Source organism: Hyperolius riggenbachi, chromosome 4 (assembly GCF_040937935.1).
Source record: "Hyperolius riggenbachi isolate aHypRig1 chromosome 4, aHypRig1.pri, whole genome shotgun sequence".
Classification (NCBI taxonomy): domain Eukaryota; kingdom Metazoa; phylum Chordata; class Amphibia; order Anura; family Hyperoliidae; genus Hyperolius; species Hyperolius riggenbachi.
This window is the reverse complement of record NC_090649.1, coordinates 3,720,595-3,732,944: the sequence shown is the minus strand read 5'-3', so window position 1 is coordinate 3,732,944 and position 12,350 is coordinate 3,720,595.

Sequence of the window (12,350 nt, the reverse complement as noted above, 5' to 3'; positions counted from 1 at the left end):
TGCTGGCCGGTGACTCCCCTCACTGTGGTATGATATGTCCCAGGTGCTGGCTGGTGACTCCCCTCACTGTGGTGTGATATGTCCCAGGTGCTGGCTGGTGACTCCCCTCACTGTGGTGTGATATGTCCCAGGTGCTGGCCGGTGACTCCCATTACTGTGGTGTGATATGACCCAGGTGCTGGCCAGTGACTTCCATCACTGTGGTGTGATATGTCCCAGGTGCTGGCTGGTGACTCCCCTCACTGTGGTGTGATATGTCCCAGGTGCTGGCCGGTGACTTCCATTACTGTGCTGTGATATGACCCAGGTGCTGGCCGGTGACTCCCCTCACTGTGGTGTGATATGTCTTAGGTGCTGGCTGGTGACTCCCCTCACTGTGGTGTGATATGTCCCACGTGCTGGCCGGTGACTCCCATTACTGTGCTGTGATATGACCCAGGTGCTGACCGGTGACTCCCCTCACTGTGGTGTGATATGTCCCAGGTGCTGGCCGGTGACTCCCCTCACTGTGGTGTGATATGTCCCAGGTGCTGGCCGGTGACTCCCATCACTGTGGTGTGATATGACCCAGGTGCTGGCCGGTGACTCCCCTCGCTGTGGTGTGATATGACCCAGGTGCTGGCCGGTGACTCCCCTCACTGTGGTGTGATATGACCCAGGTGCTGGCCGGTTACTCCCCTCACTGTGGTGTGATATGACCCAGGTGCTGGCCGGTGACTCCCCTCACTGTGGTGTGATATGACCCAGGTGCTGACCGGTGACTCCCCTCTCTGTGGTGTGATATGACCCAGGTGCTGGCCGGTGACTCCCCTCGCTGGGGTGTGATATGACCCAGGTGCTGCAGTCACCGGCCAGTACGGATGAGGATGATGTGTCCGGTGACTCCCCTTACTAGGGTGTGATATGACCCAGGAGCTGGAGTCACTGGTCAGTACGGATGAGGATGGTGTCATGGTGCGGCGGTGCTTTCATGTGTCCGGTGCTGGCCGGTGACTCCCCTCGCTATGGTGGGATATGACCCGGGTGTTGCTGATGATGTCACGGTTAGGCGGTGCTCTCATGTGTCCGGTGCTGGCTGGTGACTCTCCTCACAGTGGTGTGATATGACCCAGGTGCTGACCGGTGACTCCCCTCTCTGTGGTGTGATATGACCCAGGTGCTGGCCGGTGACTCCCCTCGCTGGGGTGTGATATGACCCAGGTGCTACAGTCACCGGCCAGTACGGATGAGGATGATGTGTCCGGTGACTGCCCTTACTAGGGTGTGATATGACCCAGGAGCTGGAGTCACTGGTCAGTACGGATGAGGATGGTGTCATTGTGCGGCGGTGCTTTCATGTGTCCGGTGCTGGCCGGTGACTCCCCTCGCTATGGTGGGATATGACCCGGGTGCTGATGATGATGTCACGGTTAGGCGGTGCTCTCATGTGTCCGGTGCTGGCTGGTGACTCCCCTCACTGTGGTGTGATATGACCCAGGTGCTGGCCGGTGACTCCCATCACTGTAGTGTGATATGACCCAGGTGCTGGCCGGTGACTCCCATTACTGTCGTGTGATATGACCCAGGTGCTGGCCGGTGACTCCCCTCGCTGGGGTGTGATATGACCCAGGTGCTGGCCGGTGACTCCCATTACTGTGGTGTGATATGACCCAGGTGCTGGCCTGTGACTCCCCTCACTGTGGTGTGATATGACCCAGGTGCAGGGCGGTGACTCCCCTCACTGGGGTTTGCTATGACCCAGGTGCTGGCCGGTGACTCCCCCTCGCTGTGGTGTGATATGACCCAGGTGCTGGCCGGTGACTCCCATTACTGTGGTGTGATATGACCCAGGTGCTGGCCGGTGACTCCCCTCGCTGTGGTGTGATATGACCCAAGTGCTTGCCGGTGACTCCCATTACTGTGGTGTAATATGACCCAGGTGCTGGCCGGTGACTCCCATCACTGTGGTGTGATATGACCCAGGTGCTGGCCGGTGACTCCCCTCACTGTGGTGTGCTATGACCCAGGTGCTGGCCGGTGACTCCCCTCTCTGTGGTGTGATATGACCCAGGTGCTGGACGGTGACTCCCCTCGCTGGGGTGTGATATGACCCAGGTGCTGCAGTCACCGGCCAGTACGGATGAGGATGATGTGTCCGGTGACTCCCCTTACTAGGGTGTGATATGACCCAGGAGCTGGAGTCACTGGTCAGTACGGATGAGGATGGTGTCATGGTGCGGCGGTGCTTTCATGTGTCCGGTGCTGGCCGGTGACTCCCCTCGCTATAGTGGGATATGACCCGGGTGCTGCTGATGATGTCACGGTTAGGCGGTGCTCTCATGTGTCCGATGCTGGCTGGTGACTCTCCTCACAGTGGTGTGATATGACCCAGGTGCTCGCCGGTGACTCCCCTCACTGTGGTGTGATATGACCCAGGTGCAGGGCGGTGACTCCCCTCACTGGGGTTTCCTATGACCCAGGTGCTGGCCGGTGACTCCCCTCACTGTGGTGTGATATGACCCAGGTGCCAGCCAGTGTCTCCTTTCACTGTGGTATGATATGACCCAGGTGCTGGCTGGCGACTCCCCTCACTGTGGTGTGATATGACCCAGGTGCTGGCCGGTGACTCCCCTCACTGTGGTGTGATATGACCCAGGTGCAGGGCGGTGACTCCCCTCACTGGGGTTTGCTATGACCCAGGTGCTGGCCGGGGACTCCCCTCACTGTGGTGTGATATGACCCAGGTGCCAGCCAGTGTCTCCTTTCACTGTGGTACGATTTGACCCAGGTGCCGGCCGGTGACTCCCCTCACTGTGGTGTGAAATGACCCAGGTGTCGGCTGGTGACTCCCCTCACTGTGGTGTGATATGACCCAGGTGCCTGCCGGTGACTCCCCTCACTGTGGTGTGATATGACCCAGGTGCTGGCCGGTGACTCTCCTCGCTGGGGAGTGATATGACCCAGGTGCTGGCTGGTGACTCCCCTCGCTGTGGTGTGATGTGACTCATATGCTGGCCGGTGACTCTCCTCACTGTGGTATGATATGACCCAGGTGCTGGCCGGTGACTCCCCTCACTGTGGTGTGATATGACCCAGGTACTGGCCGGTGATTCCCCTCACTGTGGTGTGATATGACCCAGGTGCTGGCTGGTGAGTCCCCTCACTGTGGTGTGATATGACCCAGGTGCTGCTGAAGATGTCACGGTTAGGCTGTGCTGTCATGTGTCCAGTGGTGGCCGGTGAGTCCCTTCGCTGTGGTGTGATATGACCCAGGTGCTGGCTGGTGAGTCCCCTTGCTGTGGTGTGATATGACCCAGGTGCTGCTGCTGATGTCACGGTTAGGCGGTGCTCTCATGTGTCCGGTGGTGGTCGGTGAGTCCCCTCGCTGTGGTGTGATATGACCCGGGTGCTGCTGATGTCACGGTTAGGTGGTGCTCTCATGTGTCCAGTGCTGGCCGGTGAGTCCCCTCGCTGTGGTGTGATATGACCCGGGTGCTGATGATGATGTCACGGTTAGGCAGTGCTCTCATGTGTCCGGTGGTGGTCGATGAGTCCCCTCGCTGTGGTGTGATATGACCCAGGTGCTGGCCGGTGACTCCCCTCGCTGGGGAGTGATATGACCCAGGTGCTGGCTGGTGACTCCCCTCGCTGTGGTGTGATGTGACTCATGTGCTGGCCGGTGACTCTCCTCACTGTGGTATGATATGACCCAGGTGCTGGCCGGTGACTCCCCTCACTGTGGTGTGATATGACCCAGGTACTGGCCGGTGATTCCCCTCACTGTGGTGTGATATGACCCAGGTGCTGGCTGGTGAGTCCCCTCACTGTGGTGTGATATGACCCAGGTGCTGCTGAAGATGTCACGGTTAGGCTGTGCTGTCATGTGTCCAGTGGTGGCCGGTGAGTCCCTTCGCTGTGGTGTGATATGACCCAGGTGCTGGCTGGTGAGTCCCCTCACTGTGGTGTGATATGACCCAGGTACTGGCCGGTGACTCCCCTCGCTGTGGTGTGATATGACCCGGGTGCTGATGATGATGTCACGGTTAGGCAGTGCTCTCATGTGTCCGGTGGTGGTCGATGAGTCCCCTCGCTGTGGTGTGATATGACCCGGGTGCTGCTGCTGATGTCACGGTTAGGCGGTGCTCTCATGTGTCCGGTGGTGGTCGGTGAGTCCTCTCGCTGTGGTGTGATATGACCCGGGTGCTGATGATGATGTCACGGTTAGGCGGTGCTCTCGTGTGTCCGGTGCTGGCCGGTGAGTCCCCTCGCTGTGGTGTGATATGACCCAGGTGCTGATGATGATGTCACGGTTAGGCGGTGCTCTCATGTGTCCGGTGCTGGCCGGTGACTTCCCTCACTGTGGTGTGATATGACCCAGGTGCTGCTGATGTCACGGTTAGGCGGTGCTCTCATGTGTCCGGTGCTGGCCGGTGACTTCTCTCGCTGTGGTGTGATATGACCCAGGTGCTGATGATGATGTCACGGTTAGGCGGTGCTCTCATGTGTCCGGTGGTGGTCGGTGAGTCCCCTCGCTGTGGTGTGATATGACCCGGGTGCTGCTGCTGATGTCACGGTTAGGCGGTGCTATCATGTGTCCAGTGGTGGTCGGTGATTCCCCTCGCTGTGGTGTGATATGACCCGGGTGCTGATGATGATGTCACGGTTAGGCGGTGCTCTCATGTGTCCGGTGCTGGCCGGTGACTTCTCTCGCTGTGGTGTGATATGACCCAGGTGCTGATGATGATGTCACGGTTAGGCGGTGCTCTCATGTGTCCGGTGCTGGCCGGTGACTTCCCTCGATGTGGTGTGATATGACCCAGGTGCTGATGATGATGTCACGGTTAGGCGGTGCTCTCATGTGTCCGGTGCTGGCCGGTGACTTCCCTCGCTGTGGTGTGATATGACCCGGGTGCTGCTGCTGATGTCACGGTTAGGCGGTGCTCTCATGTGTCCGGTGGTGGTCGGTGAGTCCCCTCGCTGTGGTGTGATATGACCCGGGTGCTGCTGATGTCACGGTTAGGTGGTGCTCTCATGTGTCCGGTGCTGGCCGGTGACTCCCCTCGCTGTGGTGTGATATGACCCGGGTGCTGATGATGATGTCACGGTTAGGCAGTGCTGTCATGTGTCCGGTGGTGGTCGATGAGTCCCCTCGCTGTGGTGTGATATGACCCGGGTGCTGCTGCTGATGTCACGGTTAGGCGGTGCTCTCATGTGTCCGGTGCTGGCCGGTGACTCCCCTCGCTGTGGTGTGATATGACCCGGGTGCTGCTGATGATGTCACGGTTAGGCGGTGCTCTCATGTGTCCAGTGGTGGTCGGTGATTCCCCTCGCTGTGGTGTGATATGACCCGGGTGCTGATGATGATGTCACGGTTAGGCAGTGCTCTCATGTGTCCGGTGGTGGTCGATGAGTCCCCTCGCTGTGGTGTGATATGACCCGGGTGCTGCTGCTGATGTCACGGTTAGGCGGTGCTCTCATGTGTCCGGTGCTGGCCGGTGACTTCTCTCGCTGTGGTGTGATATGACCCAGGTGCTGATGATGATGTCACGGTTAGGCGGTGCTCTCGTGTGTCCGGTGGTGGTCGGTGATTCCCCTCGCTGTGGTGTGATATGACCCAGGTGCTGATGATGATGTCACGGTTAGGCGGTGCTCTCATGTGTCCGGTGCTGGCCGGTGACTTCCCTCGCTGTGGTGTGATATGACCCAGGTGCTGATGATGATGTCACGGTTAGGCGGTGCTCTCATGTGTCCGGTGCTGGCCGGTGACTTCCCTCGCTGTGGTGTGATATGACCCGGGTGCTGCTGCTGATGTCACGGTTAGGCGGTGCTCTCATGTGTCCGGTGGTGGTCGGTGAGTCCCCTCGCTGTGGTGTGATATGACCCGGGTGCTGCTGATGTCACGGTTAGGTGGTGCTCTCATGTGTCCGGTGCTGGCCGGTGACTCCCCTCGCTGTGGTGTGATATGACCCGGGTGCTGATGATGATGTCACGGTTAGGCAGTGCTGTCATGTGTCCGGTGGTGGTCGATGAGTCCCCTCGCTGTGGTGTGATATGACCCGGGTGCTGCTGCTGATGTCACGGTTAGGCGGTGCTCTCATGTGTCCGGTGCTGGCCGGTGACTCCCCTCGCTGTGGTGTGATTTGACCCGGGTGCTGCTGATGATGTCACGGTTAGGCGGTGCTCTCATGTGTCCAGTGGTGGTCGGTGATTCCCCTCACTGTGGTGTGATATGACCCGGGTGCTGATGATGATGTCACGGTTAGGCAGTGCTCTCATGTGTCCGGTGGTGGTCGATGAGTCCCCTCGCTGTGGTGTGATATGACCCGGGTGCTGCTGCTGATGTCACGGTTAGGCGGTGCTCTGATGTGTCCGGTGCTGGCCGGTGACTTCCCTCGCTGTGGTGTGATATGACCCAGGTGCTGATGATGATGTCACGGTTAGGCGGTGCTCTCATGTGTCCGGTGCTGGCCGGTGACTTCCCTCGCTGTGGTGTGATATGACCCGGGTGCTGCTGCTGATGTCACGGTTAGGCGGTGCTCTCATGTGTCCGGTGGTGGTCGGTGAGTCCCCTCGCTGTGGTGTGATATGACCCGGGTGCTGATGATGATGTCACGGTTAGGCGGTGCTCTCGTGTGTCCGGTGCTGGCCGGTGACTCCCCTCGCTGTGGTGTGATATGACCCAGGTGCTGATGATGATGTCACGGTTAGGCGGTGCTCTCATGTGTCCGGTGCTGGCCGGTGACTTCCCTCACTGTGGTGTGATATGACCCAGGTGCTGATGATGATGTCACGGTTAGGCGTTGCTCTCATGTGTCCGGTGCTGGCCGGTGACTTCCCTCACTGTGGTGTGATATGACCCAGGTGCTGATGATGATGTCACGGTCAGGCGGTGCTCTCGTGTGTCCGGTGCTGGCCGGTGAGTCGCCGTGTGACGGGCTCTATAAACATCTGTAATTGGCCTATTAGTCCCTCATAACCGTCTCTCATCACCCAGGCGGGGCAGTAATTGGGGTGACTGTGTCAGGCTGGGGGTATATAAACTGCGAGGTCACTCCGGACCACAAACATCCAACATCCAGAGCCAAGAGGAGCCGCCATGCCGAACTACATCACCAAGCCTGCCGCTGGCCTGTGCCTGATCGCTGCATACTGCCTGCTCAGCCTGCAGGGGGCAGGTGAGAGCTCAGGGGGAGGGGGGTATGCTGCATACTGCCTGCTCTGCCTGCGGGGGGGGGGGGGGGGCAGGTAGATTTGTGTGACATTTGCAGGAGGCATGATAACCATTGTGTGAGGATCTGTCCTCTTCTCGTGTAAGTGGGTTTCCATTTTCCTCTGCTGTTATCAGACATTTGAAGTGCTTTGCTGATTGGCTGGGACAGAAGCTCCTCAAATGCAGAACGACGACAGCAGCGGCTGGAGATATCAGCTGAGGGTTAATAGGAATGGGGTGGTTGTTGTATTATTGGTCACCTGACACCACGGGAATGTTATGGGGCCGTGTCACACATACCGCGGTCTGTCGCACGAACATTCCGTATCCCGCCGCAGCAGCAGGCGTGTGGGGCGGGGCCCAAGAGTACCTGTTGTGCGCGTGTTACTTTGCATACGTTCAATTGGAAAGCCTCGCTGTATGGTTCCAGGACTGCGACCGCACTGGGCGAACTTCCCGGACCACGCCGGGCGACCTTCAGGGACCATGCTGGGCGACCTTCCGGGACGGTGCTGGGCGACCTTCAGGGACCGTGCTGGGCGACCTTCAGGGACCGTGCTGGGCGAACTTCCCGGACCACGCCGGGCGACCTTCAGGGACCATGCTGGGCGACCTTCCGGGACGGTGCTGGGCGACCTTCAGGGACCATGCTGGGCGGCCTTCAGGGACCGTGCTGGGCGATCTTCCGGGACCGTGCTGGGCGGCCTTCAGGGACCGTGCTGGGCGATCTTCCGGGACCGTGCTGGGCGAACTTCCGGGACCGTTCTGGGCGACCTTCCGGGACCGTGCTGGGCGGCCTTCAGGGACCGTGCTGGGCGATCTTCCGGGACCGTGCTGAGCGACCTTCCGGGACCGTGCTGGGTGAACTTCCCGGACCGTTCTGGGCGACCTTCCAGGACCGTGCTGGGCAGCCTTCAGGGAACGTGCTGGGCGATCTTCCGGGACCGTGCTGAGCGACCTTCAGGGACCGTTGTTAGGAACCGGCCCGCGGCACGCCTGCAGTTCCCGACTGCGGGTTTGACCAGATCGAGAGGGGAAGCAGCCTTAGTCAAGCTAAAACAAGGCTGAGACCCCTCAGAAAACTTCTCACTGCCACCACTAGCCGTTGCTAGACACGTCCACTCTGCTGTTACGTGTTCATCAACACGCAATCTGCGTTTTCTTTCTCGGGTCAGCTTTGCGCTTTAGGCCGAATACGGGAACGCCACGCATACACACACACAATTGCAATCTTACACTGTAGTGAAGCAAAGACCCACTAAGAGTCGTTCCGAACGATACTGTTAGCCACTCAGAGACTTCCCACTCTGCTGTCGAGCGCAGAAGTGCCCCATACACACAATGCAATTACAATCTTATACGGTAGTGTTGTTCAGTCATACAATCAGGCATGGACTTATACACCATTATACTTCAGTCTCTTCTAGGCTATGAGTGTTAGTTTAGTACAGCAGAAGTCAGGCTTATTAAATAATAATTTAATATTCCAGGAAAAAAGTGGAACAATGCAGAAAATAATATATACAAAAGATTAACAAAAACAAAGTAACAAGTTACAAAATAAAAGTTTACAAGGATACACAGCAAGACAAGTTTGCATAAAAATAAAATGGGATAAACGTTAATTGAACTTTTACCAGCGCAAATGTCCAACCGTGGAGAGACACGAATTTTCCGATTCTATCGGGATTATCTCTAGCGATGAGCTACTCTCGGGAGAAGATGATCTGTGACTGTCCCAGGCTGCTGTTTTATAGCAAAATGTGTGTCCCGGGGCCACCCCAATGTCCCAGGTCCAGGAATAATCCAATTTCCTGTTTAATGTGTGCAACTTCAAAGCATTCCTGTGTTAGTGTTTGATCTTTTCAGAGATTTCAGAACACTTCCATAAACCCAATTTCCACAGGTAAAACTTTAGTCTAGTCCATACATCAAAAGATTGTGGAGTGAAGCTTCCTGGCTGTCATATGTAAATTCCTGGCCCTGTGCTGGTGTGAGCTGTGGCAAAGCACACTGCAGCCAGTCCAGGTGACAATTGCTCCCAAGCACAATACACATCTGAGACAGTATTTCCCAGAAGCTCAAAAGGTAAGGACCTGACTGGCTATGGGCATAATTAGCCATCTCCTAATTAGAGGCTAGGTAGACAGTCCCTACTTGAATGTCTAGGTTCATTTGCCTATCGGCCCTATCCAACGTAATTGACCTATTCAAACGCAGACAATAGTAGAGTTAATTTACATGTACATACAGGAACTCCATGAAGCCAGCTGCCAGACCGGCCTCTTAACATACATACACATCTGAGGTAGTACCCAGTAGACAGAAAAATGAAAGAAATATGTTCCTGTATTATCCTTAACATCATCAGCACCCCAATATATCACCACAACCATGCTGGGCGAACTTCCCAGACCGTGCTGGGCGACCTTCAGGGACCATGCTGGGCGACCTTCTGCGACCGTGCTGGGTGACCTTTAGGGACCATGCTGGGTGACCTTCAGGGACCGTGCTGGGTGACCTTCAGGGACCATGCTGGGCGACCTTCTGCGACCGTGCGACCGTGCTGGGTGACCTTCCGGGACCATGCTGGGTGACCTTCAGGGACCGTGCTGGGTGACCTTCAGGGACCGTGCTGGGCGACCTTCAGGGACCGTGCTGGGCGAACTTCCGGGTCCGTGCTGGGCCACCTTCCAGGGCAGTGGCTGCGTTGTGCGACCTTCCGGGACCGCGGCCATGCTGGGTGATCTTTTGGAACCCTTCTGGTCGAACTTCCAGGAAAGTGCTGAGCGACCTTTCGGGACAATGGCTGTGTTGTGTGACCTTTCAGGACAATGGCCATTGCTGGGTGATCTTCTGGGGCTGTGTTGGGCGACCTTCTTCCGGGAGCGTGCTGGGCGACCTTCCGGGAGCGTGCTGGGCGACCTTCCGGGGCCGTGCTGGGCGACCTTTCCGGGACCGTGCTGGGCGACCTTTCCGGGACCGTGCTGGACAACCTTCCAGGACCGTGCTGGGCGACCTTCCGGGGCCGTGCTGGGCGACCTTCCGGGGCCGTGCTGGGCGACCTTCCGGGGCCGTGCTGGGCGACCTTCCGGGGCCGTGCTGGGCGACCTTCCGGGGCCGTGCTGGGCGACCTTCCGGGGTACACTGGTAAAGTTCGATTTTTCTGTTTTATTCCCTTTTTTTATTTTGATAAGCAAATTGTCTTGTGTGTGACTTTGTACCTTTTTACTTAGATTTTGTAAATGTCTTTGTATATATTCCTTTCTGCACTGTTCCACTTTATTGGAATATTAAATCTTTATTTAATAAGCCCGTCTTCTGAGTACTAAGCAGAGCTCACATCTCCTAGAGAGAGACTGCAGTGTGATTGTGTTACCAGTTCAGTGCCTGATTGTATGCTCCGATTGTTCATTGCTACCGTGCGTGATTGCATTGTGGGTGTGGCGTTCTCGTACTTTGGTCTAAAGCTCGCAGCTGACCCAAGGTACGTAAAACGCCAGTCTGACTGCAAGCAGCTCGACAACAGAGTGGGAATTGGCGAAGTGTCTAGCAGTACCATCGAGGACTTCTGCTAGTGGTGGCAGAGTGTTGTTGAGGGGGACAGCCTTATGTTAGCTCCCCCTCTCGATCTGGGCGAAACCCCCATTAGGAACTATCTCTGCAAGCTTGCTGTGGGGCCGGTTCCTGACAGGTTGTTTACAGTAAAAGTGATGAAGATCTGGATTGCATTACCACAGGAAGTAGTTATGGTGAATTCTATATCTGCGTTTTAGGGTCTCTTAGATGCTTTCCTTGCGTTGAAAGACATCTGTATAGTATAATTACTAGATAATGCCCAGTGATGTTAACCCAGGGATTTTATCTGATGGCCATCTGGAGTCAGGAAGGATTCATTCCCTTTAGGGGCTAATTGCACCATGCCTTGTAAGGGTTTTTTTCGCCTTCCTCTGGATCAACAGGGAGGGAGCAGGCTGGAGTTGTACTTTGTACTCTGGTTGAAATCAATAGACGTATGTCTTTTTCAACCCAAATAACTATGTAACTATACTGTGGGGTGCGAAAGTTTGGGCAACCTTGTTAATCGTCATGATTTTCCTGTATAAATCGTTCGTTGTTACGATAAAAAATGTCAGTTAAATATATCATATAGGAGACAAACACAGTGATATTTGGGAAGTGAAATGAAGTTTATTGGATTTACAGAAAGCGTGCAATAATTGTTGAAACAGAATTAGGCAGGTGCATAAATTTGGGCACCACAAAGAAGAAATGAAATCAATATTTAGTAGATTCTCCTTTTGCAGAAATTACAGCCTCTAAACGCTTCCTGTAGGTTCCAATGAGAGTCTGGATTCTGGTTGAAGGAATTTTGGACCAGTCCTCTTTACAAAACTGCTCTAGTTCATTCAGGTTCTCTGTAACTCACACCACAGATTTTCCATTATATTCAGGTCTGGGGACTGAGATGGCCATTCCAGAACATTGTACTTGTTCCTCTGCATGAATGCCTTAGTGGATTTTGAGCAGTGTTAAGGGTTGTTGTCTTGTTGAAAGATCCAGCTCCGGCGCAGCTTCAGCTTTATCACTGATTCCTGGACATTGGTCTCCAGAATCTGCTGATACTGAGTGGAATCCATGCGTCCCTCAACTTTGACAAGATTCCCAGTCCCTGCACTGGCCACACAGCCCCACAGCATGATGGAACCACCAACATATTTTACTGTAGGTAGCAGGTGGTTTTCTTGGAATGCTGTGTTGTTTTTCCTCCATGCATAACGCCCCTTGTTATGCCCAAATAACTCAATTTTAGTTTCATCATCAGTCGACAGCACCTAATTGCAAAATGAAGCCGGCTTGTCCAAATGTGCTTTAGCATACCTCAAGCAGCTCTGTTTCTGCTGTGGGTGGAGAAAAGGCTTCCTCTGCATCACTCTCGCATACAGCATCTCTTTGTATAAAGTGCACCAAATGGTTGAACGATGCACAGTGACTCCATCTGCAGCAAGATGATGTTGTAGGTCTTTGGTTCTGGTCTGTGGGTTGACTCTGACTATACTCACCATTCGTCGCTTCTGTCTATCTGAAAATTTTCTTGGTCTGCCACTTCGAGCCTTAACTTGAACTGAGCCTGTGGTCTTCCATTTCCTCAATATGTTCC